Source organism: Dendropsophus ebraccatus, chromosome 1 (assembly GCF_027789765.1).
Source record: "Dendropsophus ebraccatus isolate aDenEbr1 chromosome 1, aDenEbr1.pat, whole genome shotgun sequence".
Classification (NCBI taxonomy): Eukaryota; Metazoa; Chordata; class Amphibia; order Anura; family Hylidae; genus Dendropsophus; species Dendropsophus ebraccatus.
This window is the reverse complement of record NC_091454.1, coordinates 144547027-144566588: the sequence shown is the minus strand read 5'-3', so window position 1 is coordinate 144566588 and position 19562 is coordinate 144547027. Positions and strand designations below refer to the sequence as shown.

The 19562-nt window shown below is 42.8% G+C and overlaps 1 protein-coding gene across 3 annotated transcripts in view; it reads left to right on the top strand.

Moving 5' to 3' along the window:
* PEAK1 (pseudopodium enriched atypical kinase 1) overlaps nucleotides 1-19562 on the top strand; it is a 54204-nt gene that overhangs the window by 14573 nt on the left and 20069 nt on the right. The window contains exon 1 of one of the 3 annotated variants that reach the window (XM_069981250.1): nucleotides 18279-18639. The exons of the other annotated variants lie outside the window; for them this stretch is intronic. The gene's annotated coding sequence lies outside the window, so the exon portion shown is untranslated. Of the gene's footprint in view, nucleotides 1-18278; nucleotides 18640-19562 lie in introns of those variants that run through there. 3 annotated transcript variants of the gene reach the window in all.

Here is a 19562-nt window from a genome sequence, read left to right as displayed (position 1 = left end):
AGAGGATCTGGCTTGAACAGGTTTATCTATGGATTAGTGGCAGCCACTCAGGATATTACAGTCTATAAATACCAAGTTGTTACCTCACTTATGCATTAGAAGAGTTTCCAGTGAAGTGATGGAGAGAAGTGCGCTGTAGCATCTCCAGGTCTTCACCTATTCATATGTATGTGAATGTACAATTTAGATTATATAGTAAAAGATGCAGCAGCACTCCGTGAGCACCACAGTATACATAACCATTGCTTATATGGATTACTATGAATTCCATTACTGCTACATTTACTATACATTTATATGGGATTTCTTAAAAGATGACCTTGTGAGATGGGCATGTACTAAACAGATCCTTCTCTCGGGTTCTGGCCTACAAAAAGAACTTATTTGTTTTACAGTGAACCCTCTTTGAGAAGACCACCAGTATCACATTGAAAAATGGTCTTCTATGGGAATGTCTTCTCAGTCTACTACAGTCACTATGCATAATGTATGGTAGACTGGAAATTTCTCCATGAAATTTGGTCTGGTATGGTCTAAAGAGCATCCATTGTCAGTCATAGCATTTGCAGCATTCTAGGTCATGCAGCTTAAAGTATTTGGTATAAATAGAATCTTTTACTTGTTTGTCTAAGTATTCATAGACAGGACATTGATCGATTAAACCAGTACCATAATGTTAAAGGGGTTCTCCAACGCTACAAAAACATGGCCACTTTCCCCCTACTGTTGTCTCCAGTTTAGGTGGGGTTTTGAAACTCAGTTCCATTAAAGTAAATGGAGCTTAATTGCAAACTGCACCTGAACTGGAGACAACAGTAGGGGGAAAAGTGCCCATGTTTTTGTAGCGTTGGATAACCCCTTTAATCGTAGCACAAGTCTCCCCATAGTTGTGTGTTACCTGCAGCTTTTGGTTGCCTAATCTACTAAAAAAGACATGAACTTAGACCTAGTGCTCCTAGTGGGAAGCATGTGACAGCAGAGAGCACCATGTCACACTGGAAAGAATACACCACTTTCTACAGGACATACAGCAGCTGATAAGTACCTGAATACTTTACATTTTTGAATAGAAGTAATTTACAAATCTATATAACTTTCTGACACCATTTGATTTAAAAGCAATTTTTTTCCCACCAGAATAGTCATTTAAGCACAAAAACTTTCTTTCTATCGCTAAATGACAGACAAGAATGCTGAAACAGCTGTACAGATGGGTGTAGACTTTGGCTGGTCTCCACAGTGATGGGCATTGACTGTGTTACAGTGACAGGGTAGCTACCTACAGGTAGCACAAAAAAAACCCTGTCTCCTATGGATCATTGCCTGTGGGTCTACATACAGGGGCGTAGCTAATGTCTCCTGGGCCCTGGTGCGAGAGGCCAACTTGCCCCCCCCCCCCTCCTTTCACGACCAAGTGATGCTATTGGTGTGTGTGTGTATATATATATATATATATATATATATATATATATATATACTGTATATATATACACACACACCAAGACAGATATTACCAATAACACCAGCATATTGGAAGAGAAAGTATTATCATGGTACATATTACCGCCATACTGTTACCGACCAAATCCTGTATACTGAGACAAATATTACCAGTAATACCAGTATATAGGGAGGAAACATTACCGCCACACCACAACCACTACCATCACCACCATATTGTTACTGACCAAATCCAGTATACTAAATCACCTCATCCAGTCATATAGAGGTGGCCCCAGCTCTACACAGGTTCTATACACCATATACATTACAGTGCAGTTATATCAGGTGACTCACAGGAGACGTCTTTTCTGATCAGAGTTCTTCCCTTTTCATCTTCTCCATCTGCCCTGGGCCGTTATGAGAACTTCTCCGAGCCACGAATCCACAGAATCTGCCAGACAGACATATTAGTCTCCTCACTCTGGCACCATCCTCATCTCTCTACAAACAGCACATCTGTATTGGCCCCTGTACACCCTCATTTAGTGGGTAGCCCTGACTCTTATGTGACCCCCTAATAATATATGCCCCCTCTGTGTATTCCCTCTCCCCCTATGTTGCCCCCCCAAATAGATGGCCCCTCTCCCCATGTTGCCCTCCTTATAGATGGCTCCCTTTCCCCCAACCCTCCCTTATAGATGGCCTCCTCTCCCCCCCTCCATATAGATGGCCCCCTCTACCCCCTCCCTTATAGATGGCCCCCTCTCCCCCCCCGCCTTATGGATGGCCCCCTCTCCCCCTCCTTTATAGATGGCCACCTCTTCCCCCACCCTCCCTTATAGATGGCACCCTCTCTCCCCTCCCTCTCCCTTATAGATGGCCCCCTCTCCCCCCCTCCCTTATAGATGGCCACCTCTCCCCCCCCCTGCCTTATGGATGGCTCCCTCTCCCCCCCCCCCCTTATAGATGGTCCCCTTTCCCCCCACCCTCATAGATGGCCCCTCTTTCCCCCCACCCTCATAGATGGCCCCTTCTTTCCCCCCACCCTCATAGATGCCCCCCTCTTCCCCCCCCCCCCTGCAGGCTGATGAAAAAAAACAAAACTTAACTCACCTGACAACGCGCTCCCACGTTGATCCTCTCTCCTCCTGGTCTGTCCGCGGCTGCCGGGGGTATCGCGTCTTATCCCCGGCAGCGCGCGCATCCCAGAGCTCCCTGGGCACCGGAAGTCAGGGCCCAAGGCACCCAGGGAGCTCTGGGATGCGCGCGCTGCCGGGGATAAGGCGGACACCCCCGGCAGCCGGGGGAAGACGGAGCCGGACTCTTGTGACCGCAAGCAAAACAATGCTTGCGGTCAAAAGAGTGATTGATCGTGAGGGCCTCGCGGGGCCCCACGGGCCCCCCTTCGTGGCTACGCCACTGTCTACATATACTAGCAAGGTCTCTTTTTAGTGAGAACCAAATCACATTGATAGAATCTTTAAAGAAGTAGTTCACCGAAAAAGTTTTATTTCAAATCAGCTGGTGCCAGAGATTTGTTATTTACTTCTATTTAAAAATCTCAAGTCTTTTAGTACTTATGAGCTGTTTATGTCCTGCAGGAAGTGGTGTATTCTTTCCAGTCTGGAGAGCAGGAGAGGTTTTTTTTTTTTTTTTTTGATATTTTATTAAAGTTTTTTTTGTTATAACTGTACAAACATTAATTCGGTACATTAAGAATGGTGTACATCTAACCAGGAAAAATTACATAACATAAAAAGACAAGTAATGACATAGTAAAAGGAATATAACACATCACACAAAACTCTTGTACAGAGAAAACAGTGTTGTACAGGGGGGGGGATATGAAAAACTATATGAAAATCCTTATTAGAAAGGATAGATAACAAATTTTGTAAATGACAAACAGAACAGGTAATGGAAAGGAATACAGAACAGATCAGTATATGTTAGAAATGCATTTTGTGAATATCGGTGTAATATTTTATTATATATTGAGGCAGTCAGATAGATAAAGTCGGGAAATAAAGATTTAGAAATCAGTATGATTAAGGTAACTTTGGGAGTATAGATTCTCGGTAGGAGGTCCAAGGCAACCAAATATTCAGGAATTTGTATCGGGTGTTAGATTCCCAATGAGATAATACTTCTAGTCAGAATATTTGGTCTACCTTTAAGAGCCATGTGTTTAGGGAAGGCACATTGTAGGTACTAATAGACGGGCAGCTGACAAAAAGTAGTGCACATTCTGGGGAGATTGTTATTTTGGTTTTGCATATAAGATTGCATTTATCAAAGATAGTTCCACCATTTGTATATTATTGGACAAGTCCAGGAGAGGTTTTCTATGGGGATTCGCTGCTGCTCTGGACAGTTCCTGACATGGACAGAGGTGGCAGCAGGAAGCACAATGTCAGGCTGGAAATAATGTATCACTTTCTTTAGGACTTACAGCAGCTGATAAGTACTGGAAGACTTGAGATTTTCTAATAGAAGTTAGGGTCTTATTCCACGGGCCGAGCAGGGCCCAATCAACGATGTAAACGAGTGCCGATCTACTAGATCCGCGCTCGCTTACTGGGCCTATTCCACGGCCCGACATTTGTTAGCGAGGGTTCAGGGACATCGTTACTGATGTCCTTGCAGCCCTTGCAGCAAACATTACCTAGCAGGGCTTCTCCTCCGCTCCGTCTTCCTCCCTGGGTCCCGCAACGCAGCATCAACTCCGGAGCGGCCTGACTGAGCTGCTAGGTAATGTATGCTGCTTCTTAAATCGTCGGTTTGGACCTAAACAAACGATCAGCCGATGACACGATCATCGGCTGATCGTTTTCTCTATTCCACCAAGCGATAATCAGCCAAATCGGGCCCATTCGGACAATTATCGCTCCGTGGAATAGGCCCCTTAATAACAGACCTCTTGCACTGTCTGGCCCCAGTTGATTTGAAAAGAAAAAAAATGGTCTGAACTACCCCTTTAACTTTCAAAGTATAGACACTTTCCATTTTCACAGTATTTAGAAGTGTTGAATGCATCTAATGTGAGTTTACGATACCATTATCCACAGGGAAGCGATGATAATAAGCTTGGACATGTCGTGGATAAGCATTACCATAATGTAAATCTAGGTGGAGACACCAAGGTGAGAATATGTGACTCCAAACTTACATTAAAATCTGATTTTTAAGTGAATGGATTTTTGATTCTTCACCAAAAAGTTACTGTCTGTAAACTATGCACCTTTACTCCACCAGTGTTTCACCTACTACCCTCAGGTACACCTACTGGACCCCCAAGACCCCCACTTCCTATTGACTGCCACCCCTGCTGTCTTCATATAACCTAGAGTCTTTTTTGGTATAATCTACCCCCACTATCTACAATAACCCCCATTACTCCTTGAGGTTCATCACTTTGTCGTCCATTGTCAGGTTGTCAAGGCGCCAAAGCTCTTTCTAAGCTGATGATTATTTTTTTTTTTTAAATCTAAGGCATTGATGGAGGAGTTTTAATAACTTCTAATGCCCATCATCATTACTGTATTTCTTATATTTCCAGTTTAGAACATCTCGAGACATTTACATACATAACTACTATGGAAAGGATATTAGCAGCACTCCATATGAGCTGTAGCTTTATTATGCCTTTATAAATAGCATTAGCCAGTAGAGCTTATATTGGTTTTCCTGCCACTGGGGATGAAGTTTAGAGAAGTTGCATAGCTTCTGAGCGTGCAGCTTGATCTCTAATCCATCTCTTGTTCACAGACTAGGGATTTCAGCATGCACAATTTTACAGCATTTATCAATATCTAAAGAATTTTCTCTTAAAAAAAAAGTGGCCACTTGCTTTAGAACTTAGCCTGTTTTTAAGAATCTTCTTTAGCCCATCACTAAAAATTGACATATCATTTTTACATTGCTTTTTTTTTTTACTGTTTATTTTGTCATATGTAAAATGGTAATCATTCATATGAGCTGACATGTAGTGGCCAAATAGGCCACATTGCAAACTGGACCAAAAAGCACCTTGTGTTAGGGCCATATTAGACAGCCCATCACTATAGTAAACGAGTGCTGATCTGCTACTGAGCTTATTACACGGCTAGATTGTCGTGCTGCAGGGACATCGTTAGTGATAGGTCCTTTACAGTCTGCAGTGAAATCGCATGTTATCATTTTATTATCAAAAGGCAGAGGATTACTGACCAAATTGTGTATCCATTGTACTGCCTCAAATAAGATACAAGAAAGTAAGGGAGGATTGTTCTGTCTCGTGTTTCTGACCCTTTCTTTACAGCAGGAGAAAGATGTTGAGTACTGTCTCCAGGAGGTAAAACAAAATAAATGGATGAAAAAAAAAAAAAAAAACAATTTCTTCATGGTATTAATGTATTTTAGAGATAGTATCTCTTTTAATAAATATGTCACAGATATACAGTTGCATAGCAGTGTTACTTGCTCCTGCAGTGTATTGGGAAACCCAGTTGGGCTATTCCCAACTTAACTTGTTATCCCCTTTCCATAGTATTTGGGATAGCAAGCTGATTAGTGAAGGTCCAACCTGTAGGACCCCCCACCAGTCCCGAGAACAGGGAAACAATTGTCCTTGGAAAAAAATGTTGGGGAGATTTATCAAACTGATGTAAAGTAGAATTGTCTCAGTTGCCCCTAGCAACCAATCAGATTCCACCTTTCATTTCTCACAGATTATTTGAAAAATGAAAAGTGGAAACTGATTGGTTGCTAGGGGCAACTGAGACAATTGTACTTTACATCCGTTTGATAAATCTCCTCCTGTGTGTTTATGTCAAAAGTCATTATTCACATTGGATCTCTTTGAGACCCATTGTGATCAGGAGATAGAGTGTGGAAGAGAGCGCAGCAGCGCAATCCACTCCCTGGCCATATCCCCCAACAGCTAATTCTGTAAGAGTAAGTCTATAAGAGTACATTGTCGAGATTAATGGCTAGCCAGGGAGTGGTTCGCACTGTTTGCTTGCTGTCCACCCCCAGCTCTATCTCCTGATCACAGCGGGTTTCAGCAGAAAGACTGTAATTAATAACTTTTGACATGCCTCATGACATGGTGATTCTTTAAAATACACACATATTTTATGCATATGAAACAACTAAAAGTTTCAGATATTTTCGCCTGAAGGGATATTCCCATCTCAATTAACATAGTTAAACTTGTAGGGCTTGTCAAGTCAAACATATTCATTTAGTAAACTTGTGTCCTTCTCCTGATATGCTGCTATTTCCCTCCTTTTGTCGATAGATGGTTGTCTAGGTTACCCACCACCACGTTGCTCTGAAATATTAACTTGACATGCCCAGTATTAGTTGAAATTGGTAGAACCCCTTTAAGTAGACATTTTTTGAGCTGTAAACTATATGGTCTATACAATTGTGTCAGTTCTTGGAAATGTTTGCTGTATTCATACTTGACCCAGCTGGTTTTTAGAATATGTGATCATAAATAAAGATACCTTCGTACAAGTATTTTCATGCACACAGAACACTTCCTGAACAACTATGCCATTGAATGACATTGCAGCCTGAAATAACTGATAGTATAGAACAGGGGTGTCAAACTCAAATACACAGGGTGCCAAAATAAAAAAATTGGACAAAGTCGCGGGCCAACCATGATATTTATTGAAGCACAAATGCAGTGTTCCTGGGGCACTGTCAGTGGTGTGCATCTCCCAGCACTGTGCACTGTGATAAATGACGTAATAAATTGCTATAATATGATTAAACCCCATCCCATGTTATAGCCAACTCCCCAATATTACCCCATGTAGTAGCCAACCCAATCAAAATTGCCTGACATAGTAGCCAGCCCTCCCAATAGTGCCCAAATAGTAGCCAGCCCCCCCGAAGTGTCCCATATAGTAGCCAGCCTTCCCCATAGTCTCCTATAGTAGCCAGACCTCTTCCATAGTCTCATATAGTAGCCAGCCCTCCCCAATAGTCTCTTTTAGTAGCCAGCCCTCCCCAGTAATCTCATACAGTAGCCAGCCCTCCCCCATAGTCTCTTATATAGTAGCCCTGGTGGGCTAGATGTAATTCAAACTCTGAATTGCCTGGTGGGCCAAAAATAGTGGCCCCACGGGCCAGAGTTTGACATGACTGGTATAGAACAATACAGTAACTTTTTGCATAGTAAATGCTTGTCTTTGAATAGTACTGTGTTTTGCACAGTAAACGCTTCCTTTTGTAATGTCTTCTAAGTGTTATGTGTAATGGTGCATTTACACATAGAGATTTATCTGACAGATTTTTGAAGCCAAAGCCAGGAACGGATTTTAAAAGAAGAGAAATCTCAGTCTTTCCTTTATGACCTGTTCCTTGTTTATAGTCTGTTCCTGGATTTGGCTTCAAAGATCTGTCAGATAAATCTCTCTGTGTAAATGCACCATAATGCAATGTTATTTTCTATGTATGGAATCATTTAGGCCTGGTTCACACTACGTAAGGCACTGATCGTCCCGTGACCCAGCCGAATCACAGAACGGCCGATGTCAGTGAAGTTTTTCAATTCTATTAAATTTGGATGCAGGCGCATCCGTGTGCACCCCCATCCCAATTCACCATTGAACACAATGTTCCACTAGCTATTAGTTTATGTAGACTGTTTAGATTTTTCCGGACTGGATACAGTTGCAGAAAGCCCTCTACTGTGTAAATTATTAGGCCAATTTTTGATTTTTTTATTTTTTTTTTGGGTAAAAGAAAATACAATTAGTTGTTGTGGGTAGGGGTTAACAAGGGATACCTTAATAGGGTTTTAGGAAATGAGTTTATAAATCAGAAAATCCCTTTAATGTGGGTCATCCATGTTAGTTATCAGTAATGAAAACTAATCTCCCTAATCTCACTTGGTTCAGTGATCATCATTAATGGAAACACTTTATTATTGATCTAAACACAAGGTCTCTCAAGGGCTCAGCTAATTCCCTTTATGAGCGTTCCCTTCCTCTGTGGCCTGGGGACACATGTGGGATTACACCATATTTGTAACTTCCTTGGTAGCTTTTTGCCTCTGATTTAAAATGGTCCATGTTACTCTTCAACATGAGTAGCATGCCTGTAGTAGGGAATTATATTTAGGTGATAAAAGTAATACAGTGAAACCCCTTTAAGAAGATCGACCAAAACTGTATTGCAAAGTAATCTTGTATGGGGGTAGTCGTCTCAAATTAAAAGACCAATATGTATAATATATGATGAATTATTAATCTTTCACATAAAAAAGGGGTTTTGATAAGGGAGTGATCTTGTCTCATCTCGTGCAACTTGTCTTTAGTATAGTTATCAGCAAGGTTGATATGTAAACACCCTTCTAGGTATCCTGGCACGAAAGCTTCAAATAATTCTCTAAAAAAGGTTAAAGCTGACTTGTCACCAAAAAATCTTCTGACATATAAAGTGTGTTTATTGGTCAAGGTCTAAATGTTTAGATCACGACCAGTCTGCTTTCTACTTTTCTGCTCTGTGAGCTAAAAGGCCCCATAGAATTACATTATATGGCTGTCTCAGCCATGTGACGCAGGACCGGGAAAGAACACTCTGAGTGTGATGTTCTCTTAAAAGTACACCTAAGATTCTTACAAGTGAGAATAACAAACATTACAATGAAAATATGACTGGCCCATTATTACATCAAAAAGTGATCAGAGTGTTAGGTCGGTCCTTGCAGATGACGTAGAACTTGATTGTGTTTTGCTGTTCTAACATGCCCCATTCTTTTCATAGACAAACATTATGGTAGATTAGTTGTAATCCCTTGGTTTTTCTGAGTTTTGTTAAAGTCTATGGCATAGGGATGTCAAAATCTAGATGTCAATATAATTTGATCAGTTAAGGTATTGTTGCTGAGACTCCATTGATTGCTAGAGAAAGCAGGAAGTAAAGTATTTCTCTTTGTATATCCCTTCTCGCTGCAGACAGTGGATTCCATAGACTTTCTATAGAATACGTCTTCTGCAGCAAAGAGACTGAACACTTCTCACTTTTTTTTAGCAGGGCCTTAGTCTCCATTCACAAGTTTATAATATATGGATAGATTACGAACCCATTTATTTAAATGTCTCCGTTTACACAGGGACAGGTCCTATTTCCGACCACAATTGTGGCACAGATCACCATTCCCCAATGAAAGGATCTGTGCATTGCATTGACTGTAGCTTCAGCCTCCAGACCCTGACCAATCAAAACTTTTTATATGGCTCTATGACATGTTTGAAGTTTGTTTGTTTTTTTAAATGAGTAGTAATAGTAGTAGTCCTTTGAAAGGGGTTTTCCCACATACATTAAGTTTCAGAAAAAGCTCCCCATACTTGTCCTGTCTCATAACCTAGCCTTCACTATGGCTTTGGTACTTGCTTAGCACATTGAAGCTGCATAGTTCAATTTCATAGTAAGCAAATTGGGAGGTCCTGAACACTGGTCCACGTGAGTGCTCTTTTCCACGTGCACTGAGCCGCAATAGGATAGGGGATACAGACATAGATGAACTTGACAGGTGAGTATATGGGAAAAGCAATCAAGTAAATATGGCCGATAATCACTTGGAGTAATGGGGCCTTTTCATATTAAAGGGAGTAGGTACCTGCATTTATCTCCATACTAATATATACACACGTTCTTGGCCTCCCCCCTTTTATTTCCATATCTGTCAGTATTATCTAGGTTTCTTCCATAGTCACTCCATTGTGCCCTAGTGTTGCAATGCACCCCAATTACCAGGTTAAAATTATCACATCAAAGCTCCCCATAGGTAATGTGCCTGTTAGGGTTTTCATTCATTTCCATTGATGTTACAGTCAAGCTTCATTTGTTATAAGGATTTATTTATCACACATTTTACTCCTTACTTCCATCAAAGCATACAGAGCACACACATGACAGGCTAGGCACTTTAAGATGCAGATGTCTTATGTGATGTTTTTCACAGATGGCATTATTTTAAGTGGCATTGGAACTAATCGGATCCATCATACAAAACCTCAGTTGTCACACGTCTCCTATTCTAATTTCATTGTGAATTAGTTAACTGACCACACATGAAACTTTAACATGACCTTTGAACTTTGATTTTTTTTTTACTTGTAAGAGGTTCTATTGTTTTTAAACAGACGTTACAAAGATATAAACCTTTGCATTAGTTATGCATTGAAATTTTCAAGTAATACATTAAAAGAAACTAATGTATACAGTGAAGAAATCGCTCAAAAACCACAGAGGAAACAAATCCCACCTTAGAAATAGGTTCAGATCTAGCGAGGGTAATATCCTCGAGAACAAATTCAGAAACAAGAAAGTTGGGCAGACAAGACAGGCAAAGCATAGGGTATAGCACAAGGATATAAAAAGTAGACAAATAGGAGACGGGTCTCAGAACGGAAGCCTAGATAAGTCATCCAAGGTTGCCAGAAGGCGTCAGATTTGTCCTGAGAATCTTGAAGGCGGTAGTAAGCTTATCATTGGCCTTGTACTAAGTGCGGTAACCAGGTGATGATTTATTTTATTTTATTTTTTTTTAAAAACACTGCGCCAACGGCATTCCTGCACCAGCGCCAATCAATATAGCAGCAATGTACCTGGTTAACTCCAGCAGCTGAATAGATAAGGTAATATGAATCCAAAGCCTGGAGGCATGTGGGCACTCCCTCCAAATATGGTGCATGGAGCCCCTGCTGCAACACTTCATGAAACATAGAAGGTGCAGGATTACTCCGTGCCACCCTAGTAGGGACCATATACCATCTGGGGATTTTCCACTCAACCTCGACTAGGGAAGTATTTATAGAAAATTTGACTGTTGTGAGTTCCGTAGGGGGAGGCACTCTGGTTAGGGAGATTAGCTGTTGTATGATGAAATATGCGGTAGGGTGGGGGATTCAATAAGTAGGGCAGGGGCAATCAAAGCCTCAATCTGAACCCATTGTGGTACCCAAGACCCAAACTAAACCTGGGTAAGCTGGGCCAATCTAGAGGTTTAATAGTATTAGGCATACCGAGAACCGCGACATCTGAGAGGATGGACAAGTAAGTATTACTTAATTATTTTCTAGATACACAGCAAGGGCTGTGTATCTAGATTTTTTTTTTTTAAGACCTTTTTTTTATTATTATTTCTTTTCATTTTATCACCCTGCAAATCATCTTTATACATTTCTCCACCAGGGGCCCCTGTTTTATAGATTAAAGGCCCTATTCCACGGAACGATTATCGTCCGTATTCATGTCGGCTGATCGTTGCAGTCGCTTGTTTTTCAACATGTTGAAAAACAAGCGACTGATATAGCAGCGATCTGCTGCCGTCGCTCCGTTGAATAGGAGCATCAGCAGCAGACGCTGCTGTATCCTTTGGGCTGCCCGGATGATCAGCGATCACCCGGGCACCCCCCCCCCCCCCCCCCGCAGCTCCCAGCCGCCCCTCCCGCACTCCCCCACTTGTTGCTGCCGCGTTGAATAGCGGCGGCAACCAGCGGGGAACGAGGAGCAAACGAGCGCTGAGAGCGCTCGTTTGCTCTTCTAGACGGCCCGTGCAATAGGGCCTTTAGCCTCCACTGTTCTAAATGTAAAAATCTTGACTGATTCAGTTTGAAAAAAATAGTAGAGATTGCTGTAGTCCCTCCCTGCTGCACGTTCTCATGTCAGGCTGTTATTTAATTGATTGCCAATGCCTACACCAGTGAACTGCGCAGGGGCAGTCAGCTACACTGTATAGCCGTTCTCTTAGCTTAGAACCAGTATTTGCACAGGGAGGATGTCTCTACAGCCCGGCAGACAGCAGACTGGGTAAGAAGGGATGTGGGGGAAGACATCCAGGTTGTATACCCATCCTATGTGCTTAGACTCAGCATTTGCACAGAGGGGATGGCAATACAGCCTGGCTGAAAGCACACTGAGTGAGGAGAGATGTTGGGGCGGTCAGACACGCTGTACAGTCTTCCTCTCTGTGTGCCAGTGATTATTCAATGCAGGGGACAGCTCTACAGCGTTGCTATCCTCCTCCTGCCCCTGTATCCCTCTTTTCTCATTGGGCTGTTATACAGCTGTAGAGCCGTTCCCTGCATTAAAAAGCTGCTGGTACACATGGGGGACGGCTGTGCAGCATTGCTGAGAGCTGATTGGTGGAGGAGACATAGGGACTAGTGTGGGAGCTGAAAAAAAAAGAATAGAAAGTGTAAGAGCAGCACTTTGGGGACTATATCTGGGTGCAGGAATGGCGTTAAGGTGCCAAATTTGAATGGAACACTGTCCAGGGGGAGCTCTGTAAGGTGAGCAATTATTGTTCTGAAGTTCTGTAATGACAATGACAGTGAGAAAACTCCTGGCCCCTAAAGGGAGACAGAAAGTGCCAGAGATTTGTAATTCACTTCTATTAAGCTTCACACATACCAGATCTGCAGCGCTGCGGATCCTGGTAGTGTGAAGCTGAATGGGTCACATACACGCAGCAGAATTTTCATGACCAGGCCCCTTTAACCCCCCGCATCTGCAGCCCCGGCCCGAAGCATACATTACCTGCTTGGCGCTGCGGCTGTGTGAAGCTCCTGGCTCCCCTAGCTCCCCATCAGCCAATCAGTGCACGGCAGCACTAATTGGCTGATGGGGAGTGAGGGGAGTCAGGGGCTTCACTGCAGCCGCGGTGCCGAGCAGGTAATGTATGCTTTGGGCCGGGGCTGCGTGCGGTGGGGGGTTAAAGGGGCCGGCTTATATATCCGCATTGAAATGAAAATTTTGCTGCGATTCGGTACGTGTGAAGGCACCCTAAAAAGCATTGTCAGGTTGTACAGAATATACCACTTCCTGCAGGACATACAGCAGCTGATTAGTACTGGAGAATTATTAATAGAAGTAAATTACAAATTTACTACACTTTCTGACACCCGTTGATTTAAAAGAATTTGTTCTTTGCTGGAGCACCCCTTTAAAAGCTTGGTCTTCTACACTTCTCAGTTCTGCACAAAAACTGTATACTTCCACAAAATGTAGTCAGTCTACTGTTAGCCCCTGCGATCAGCTGTGATTGCTTATGAGAGCTCAGTACAACCACTCATGGAGCCTCCTGATGTGACAATTCATTAACTCATCAGACTCCTCCATTATGGTAAATGGCCTTTCTCCGTCATTGTAATAGGCTCATCATTGTGGATTACAAAGTCAGATGTAAGACACTTGCACTTCTGGTGGCAAACCCTGAATACTAGGTCTGCGCCTTTATGCTGATACGTAGAAACTGTGCTGCACTTCTCTGCTGTTGTGGCGGTTGCAGATGGCTGACTATACCATCTGGGCCATGCATACTGTGTCATTACCATTTCCTATGAATATAGATGGGAGCTGTCACTGGGCTGATCTGTGAATAGTAGGGAATGGCACTGTCACTGTTTCGATTTGGGTCCATTGCTACAAACTAATATTTTCTGAGTCAGTGGTGCATGGCCATTTTTTCATTTATCACTCTGGTCATTTATTCCGGGATATACATCTTTCTTTCATATTGTTATGTTCTCCTGGCTGGATAGGTGTGCTGCATTCTACTAATGGCTTCTTCAGTTGTTCTGGGAAGTATTGCCATTATTAATATTAAATTCTATGGTCTGGCAAGAGAAGAAAAGAATATTCTATGGTTTAAGACATAATAAAGCTCCATACTATGAGCAGTGTTTTTCTCTGGCAGCCACCTCCTAAGTTATGTGGTGTTTCTGGATTTTCGGGTTTGATTCACACCCCTCATTTATTTTTATAGGATACATTTTGTTGTTTTTTAGTGTGCAGAAGCCTCCAGGACCCAGGTATGATTGTTAGTGTATTTTAAGGATCCTTTTTAATTCAAGGGCAACCACTTATTACCTGTGCCCCCCCCCCCCATAAAATTGTATAGCATTGTACAATATAAATCAAAACAGAATACCTTGTAATATATTAAATCATGTATAAAATGACTAGTAAGCTCAGGAAGAAGTGTGCTGATAAATCATTCAGCACACTTCCCATACATGTCCTTATATTCCCCGTTCCTGCAAATGAAATCTTGCTTTTATAGATAGGTGTACCGTATGGTTATCACCCCCAAGTAGTCATCTGGGCGTTAGACTGTGGGAAGGTAGTCACGGCCCCCTGGGCGGTTCGGCGATGTAAGCATCTGGTGGCGCGCCGACGTTCTCATCATGCCACACATGCGCGGTACAGCAAGTCCCATTATGTGATGCAGGCTGTATCCCTGTTTTCCAGGCGGTACTAGGGCCGTCTCCACCTTCCCCACGGAACGGCAAGTGGTGATGGTTCGGGTTTGTACAAACCTGAACCTCGGCCCTGTTTGCTCATCTTTACCAGTGATTACCATTCGGCGCGCCAATCTATAAAAGTAAGATTATAAGTTTTCATTTGCAGGGATGAGGGACATAAGGAAATGTATAGGATGTGTGCTGAGTGATTTATCAGATTACCTTTTCAGGCTCCAGGGCTGCTCCTGCGGTCCGCTTCTCTCCGGGTCCCGTGCGCTCTAGCTTCAGAGCAACCTGTCAGCTGGCAGGCCACTCAGCCAATCACAGGCTGCGGCGGTCCCGGCCTGTGATTGGCTGAGCGGTCTGTCAGCTGACAGACTGTTTTGAAGCTAGAGCGCGCAGGACCCGGAAGAAGTGGACCGCAGGAGCAGCCCTGGAGCCTGGATAGGTAAAGTATATAGTTTAAGCAAGGGCTGCAAGGACATCGGTAACGATGTCCTTGCAGCCCTTGTTAAACGATTATCGGGCCGTGTAATAGGCCCAGTAAACGAGCGCCAATCTAGCAGATCGTTGCTCCTTTACAGGTATTATCGGGCCCCTATCGGCCGTGCAATACCACCCTAAGGCTACATTCAGGCTAAATTCACACGTCAGTATTTTTCATTCGTTTTCCTGGACCAGAAAATACGGAATCCATTACAACCCATTATTTTCAATGGTGCTATTCACACATCCAGTTTTTTGCAGATCCGCAATCCGTGACAAAAAAGGACATGCTGTAATACAGTCCGTACAGACGATTTTTATTACCCCTTCAGCGTGGAGGTATCACTGTACACAGCTGCCTAGAACATTAGGAGTGGTCAGAGATGAGAGGAAAGCTTTAAAGGGGAACTATCAGCAGGTTAGACAAATTTTACCTGCTGATAACCCCCTATAGCGCTGGGGAAGCTGAGGAGGAAGGGATGTGTCTTACCTTCCTTCTCAGCACCACAGTGTGCCTCAAATTTCTGCCATGTAGTTTAAGGCATATTACGTTGTGCTACCCTAACCTTGTAGTTCACATGCCTCCTCTGATTTGCTGTCTCTTGCAACTCTAACCAGCGACAGATTACTTGAGTTTATCCCATCCCAGTGCCCAAACTAGACAACATCCGTTCTCACGCGTGCTTTATTTATAGAGCATTTCTAAGGATTATTAGGATCTCATGTTAAGCGAAAGGGATGATAGTCCAGTTATTTCTCTGTGTGTCATGTTGTGTAACATTTCATCAGGTAGTAGACATGCCTGCAGATTCCCTGTACACTGCAGTCTATCAGCCGTTCTGTTGTCCCACTTTTGGAATGTGACTGTAGAAAACCAGATGGTCACAGAGAGATCATTGATTTCTGTGCAGAAGGGCACTGTCTGTGCATGCAGGGCTTTCAGTGGAATACAAGTGGTGACAGGGACCGAGCAGTGTGTATTCTGCCTCATCCACTCCATTTTCTTACCTGTGATCATAGTCGTGTCTATGTTTACAGGAAGAATATATGCTTGTCCATATATATATTTCCTAAACTAAGTATCAGATGAGTGTGATATGGGAATAGCTTCTGGCCTAACCATGGTTCTGATCAGTTTCATAGATCCCTATGATGCTTCCAGTGACCTGCAGTCAGGCTGGAACTTGCAACTGTAATTTGCACATCTGAATCTGGCCCTACTTACAGACAATCTTCTATGAAATGAACTTGGCCTTACACATTGGATATTTTAATGGGGATTAATCCACTGCCAATCACTTCTGGTATTAATAGAGTGGCTCTTGCACAACCACAACCAGTTGATGTAGTACATGTCTGGCTATTCATTTGATGTATAGCCAGCTGCACCTTCCCCAGCAATAACACCTGAACATCAGGAGTCTGTAAAGCTGGACCAGTGCCGATCAGCGATCACCAGGCTGGCTTCAGATTAAACAGCATTTGTCATGGTGACTTTTTTAAAGGGGTTGTCTTATTATAACATCCTCTGTCATATACACGGTTAGAGCATATGGATGTCATAGAGGGGAGTCCCCAGCCTCCATCAGGCCCCTTCCTGGGGCTGGAGCTGTCTGTGTATTGAGATAAATGGCTACCATGTACTGCTACATTTTTCCTGGATTCCACATGTAAACCAGATGTTTGCTGGTGCTGCTTTGGTTTTATTTGTCAGTAGTTAAACATTCAGTTCAGCTATGTCTTTGAACCCTGAATGACAACAACTAAACTTACAGCTACCGCCATTGTCACCCAGCTTTCCCAGACTCCTGAAAGGGCAGCTATACAGCAGTACAGGATAGGTGAGCGGGGGACATTTCGGTGCTTTCCATTTTAGGAACATCTTTGTGTTATGCATTTATATATTACAATCCCTATATAATACCCCTCCTTGAATATGCACTGAGCTGTAAATCTATATTTATTTGTTTTTCCTTTGTAGCCCAAGGTGTAGCAATTTCCTTGACAATTTTCGGATTTCTTAGCATGTATGGGTGTTTGGTTTCTTAATTCGGTTGTTAGCGCTCGATTACTAACATAAGGGCTTGCAGTTTTGCCTTGAAGCTCTGGTATTATTTATAAGTTGCTTGTTCCTCTGTTTCCTTTAAATGGCACAATTTAATGGTATAATGTATCCTTGAATGAGCTGTCCATTAGCTGGGGAAGAAAATACGGCTGTAATGGGATGGGGATCCCTCAGGGATCCCTTGATCTCTTGGAATATTATCCACCCCTGGGAGACCCTCTTTATGGAGTACACACCATTAGAGACTATAATACATTTAAGACAGTGGCCGCTTGAATTACCTAGCTTTGTATTCTTGTTATATTGTAATGTGTAGATTTCCTTTCTCTGATTTATAATCTTGTTGTAGACACGTACATGTACCAGTGACCTTCACTGAAAACATTTTGTGTATACTGTATAGCGTTTACTAGTCATAAATGACCACTAGTCATAAAAATGGTCATCACATGATGTCTATTTTGTGTCATTTTGTAACAACTGATCTTCTTTTGGCAGGACGAGGGCTTCATCACCTTATATTTAACACTAATGATATCAGAAGGCGGGTACATTACTGGGCATTGTCCTATAGATGCTTTGTCAGAAAACCACAGGATACAGAATCTTCTGGACTTGCAGTAAACAGATCACATATCGCGCTCAGGGATTCACTAGGTTCATCAGATGTATAGAAACCATTAATGATAGATCTTTTGGTTCTGGTTTATCAGTTTCTGGATAAGTGGAAGCTGTAAGGAAGGGGTTTGCATATTCCATTTATAAAATACATAACATTTGGTCTTGTGCTTTTTTCAGATTTCATGCATATTTTGTATATCTGTGTATTTTAGCCCATTGCATGATACGTGGCCAGTGTGTGCAGTGCATGTGAACATCAGCTGAGTGCTACCGCTCGTATTTGTATATGCGGGGGAAGCGTATTTATGTGTATGTGAAAAAAAGATGTGTGCCTTCCTCCTTCAGGAAATGATTTGCTTGCTGCTCTGAACATTCCCTGCAGGGGGAGAAGCAGATAGACAGAGAGAGAAAGAGGCAGACACACTGGCTGAGAGAGTCATAGAGGCACAGGCCAGCAGCAAACATACACACATCAGGCATAAATTCACACCGGATAGCCTTGACACGCACATCGTAGGCTGGAACACACGACACGCTGACACTGGGCTTTTAAATAACATGTACACAAGGCTGTCACAGTAATGTATGGCTATGGCACATCCTGACAGCTCTGGTACGCTGAGCTCTATCGCCTTTAGCCACAGATTGCTGTGACACATAGACACACATTGCTTTCTGTCATACAAAGGCTGTTCTGTCACATACATATTCAGATGATCAGCGCAGTGTGACCGTCTTTCTCTGCAGGGACAGATCAGCTAAACGCCTGTTCTGGTGAGTGCTGGAATTGCTTTGGCTTGATATGAATCTGTGGGATTGACATGCAGTAACAGAGCATGTTATATGGGGAGGAGAGATGCTGCTGGCATAAGAGGTTGAAAGGAATTGTCTGTTTTTTTGTGGCATGTGATGTTTTATTATTAGAAGAAGATTGTAAAATCAGCATGTGTGTCTATGTAGAGAATGGTAACCTGCTATTCTGCATCAATGTATAAGGGGGCAGGAGCTGTAGGTCTGCAGCAGTAGCACTGGCATTGACATATGCGATTTTAGCTTAATTCTGTATTCCTAGACAATGCTGTTTCTCAAATCTGGGTGTAGCTGGCAATCACATAGTTAACTAGAGATGCTGGCTCAGTTCTGGTTAGGGTAGAATTTTACATTGATGCTCTTTGGGCCTTTTGACTGGGTGGTGAGCCTCCTCCCCCATATTGTCCTGTAAATAGCACATACTTTCCCTGCTCCCAGACTGACCCCCCCAGACATACCGAGCATTCCTGTAACTCTTCCCAGGCCCGGGAGGCAGGGAAGCTGGACCTATATGCACATATACACATGTACAAAGCCTGGGCTGTCACATTTCTATACCGCCTACGTACTGTCACATGCACATGCTGTGTTCTGTCAATGCTGGAAGCCCTCGCTGTAGAGACCTGCCCAGACATCAATAAAGAATACAACTCATGAACACACAGGACGCATGTTATTCTACCTGTGTGCCAGGTAGACTGTATTGTGTATGATCATGAGGATGAAACTGTAGCAGGGTGGCATGGTATTTGTGTTGTATAATGGATGATAGTATCAGTTATATGATGTGTATTGATATCCAGAAGACGCCACTGTCTATGGAAGGAGTCTTTCCAGAAAGGGGTTAAAAGAGCAATGCTCTGCAGAGCTGTGACACAGGAGGTATC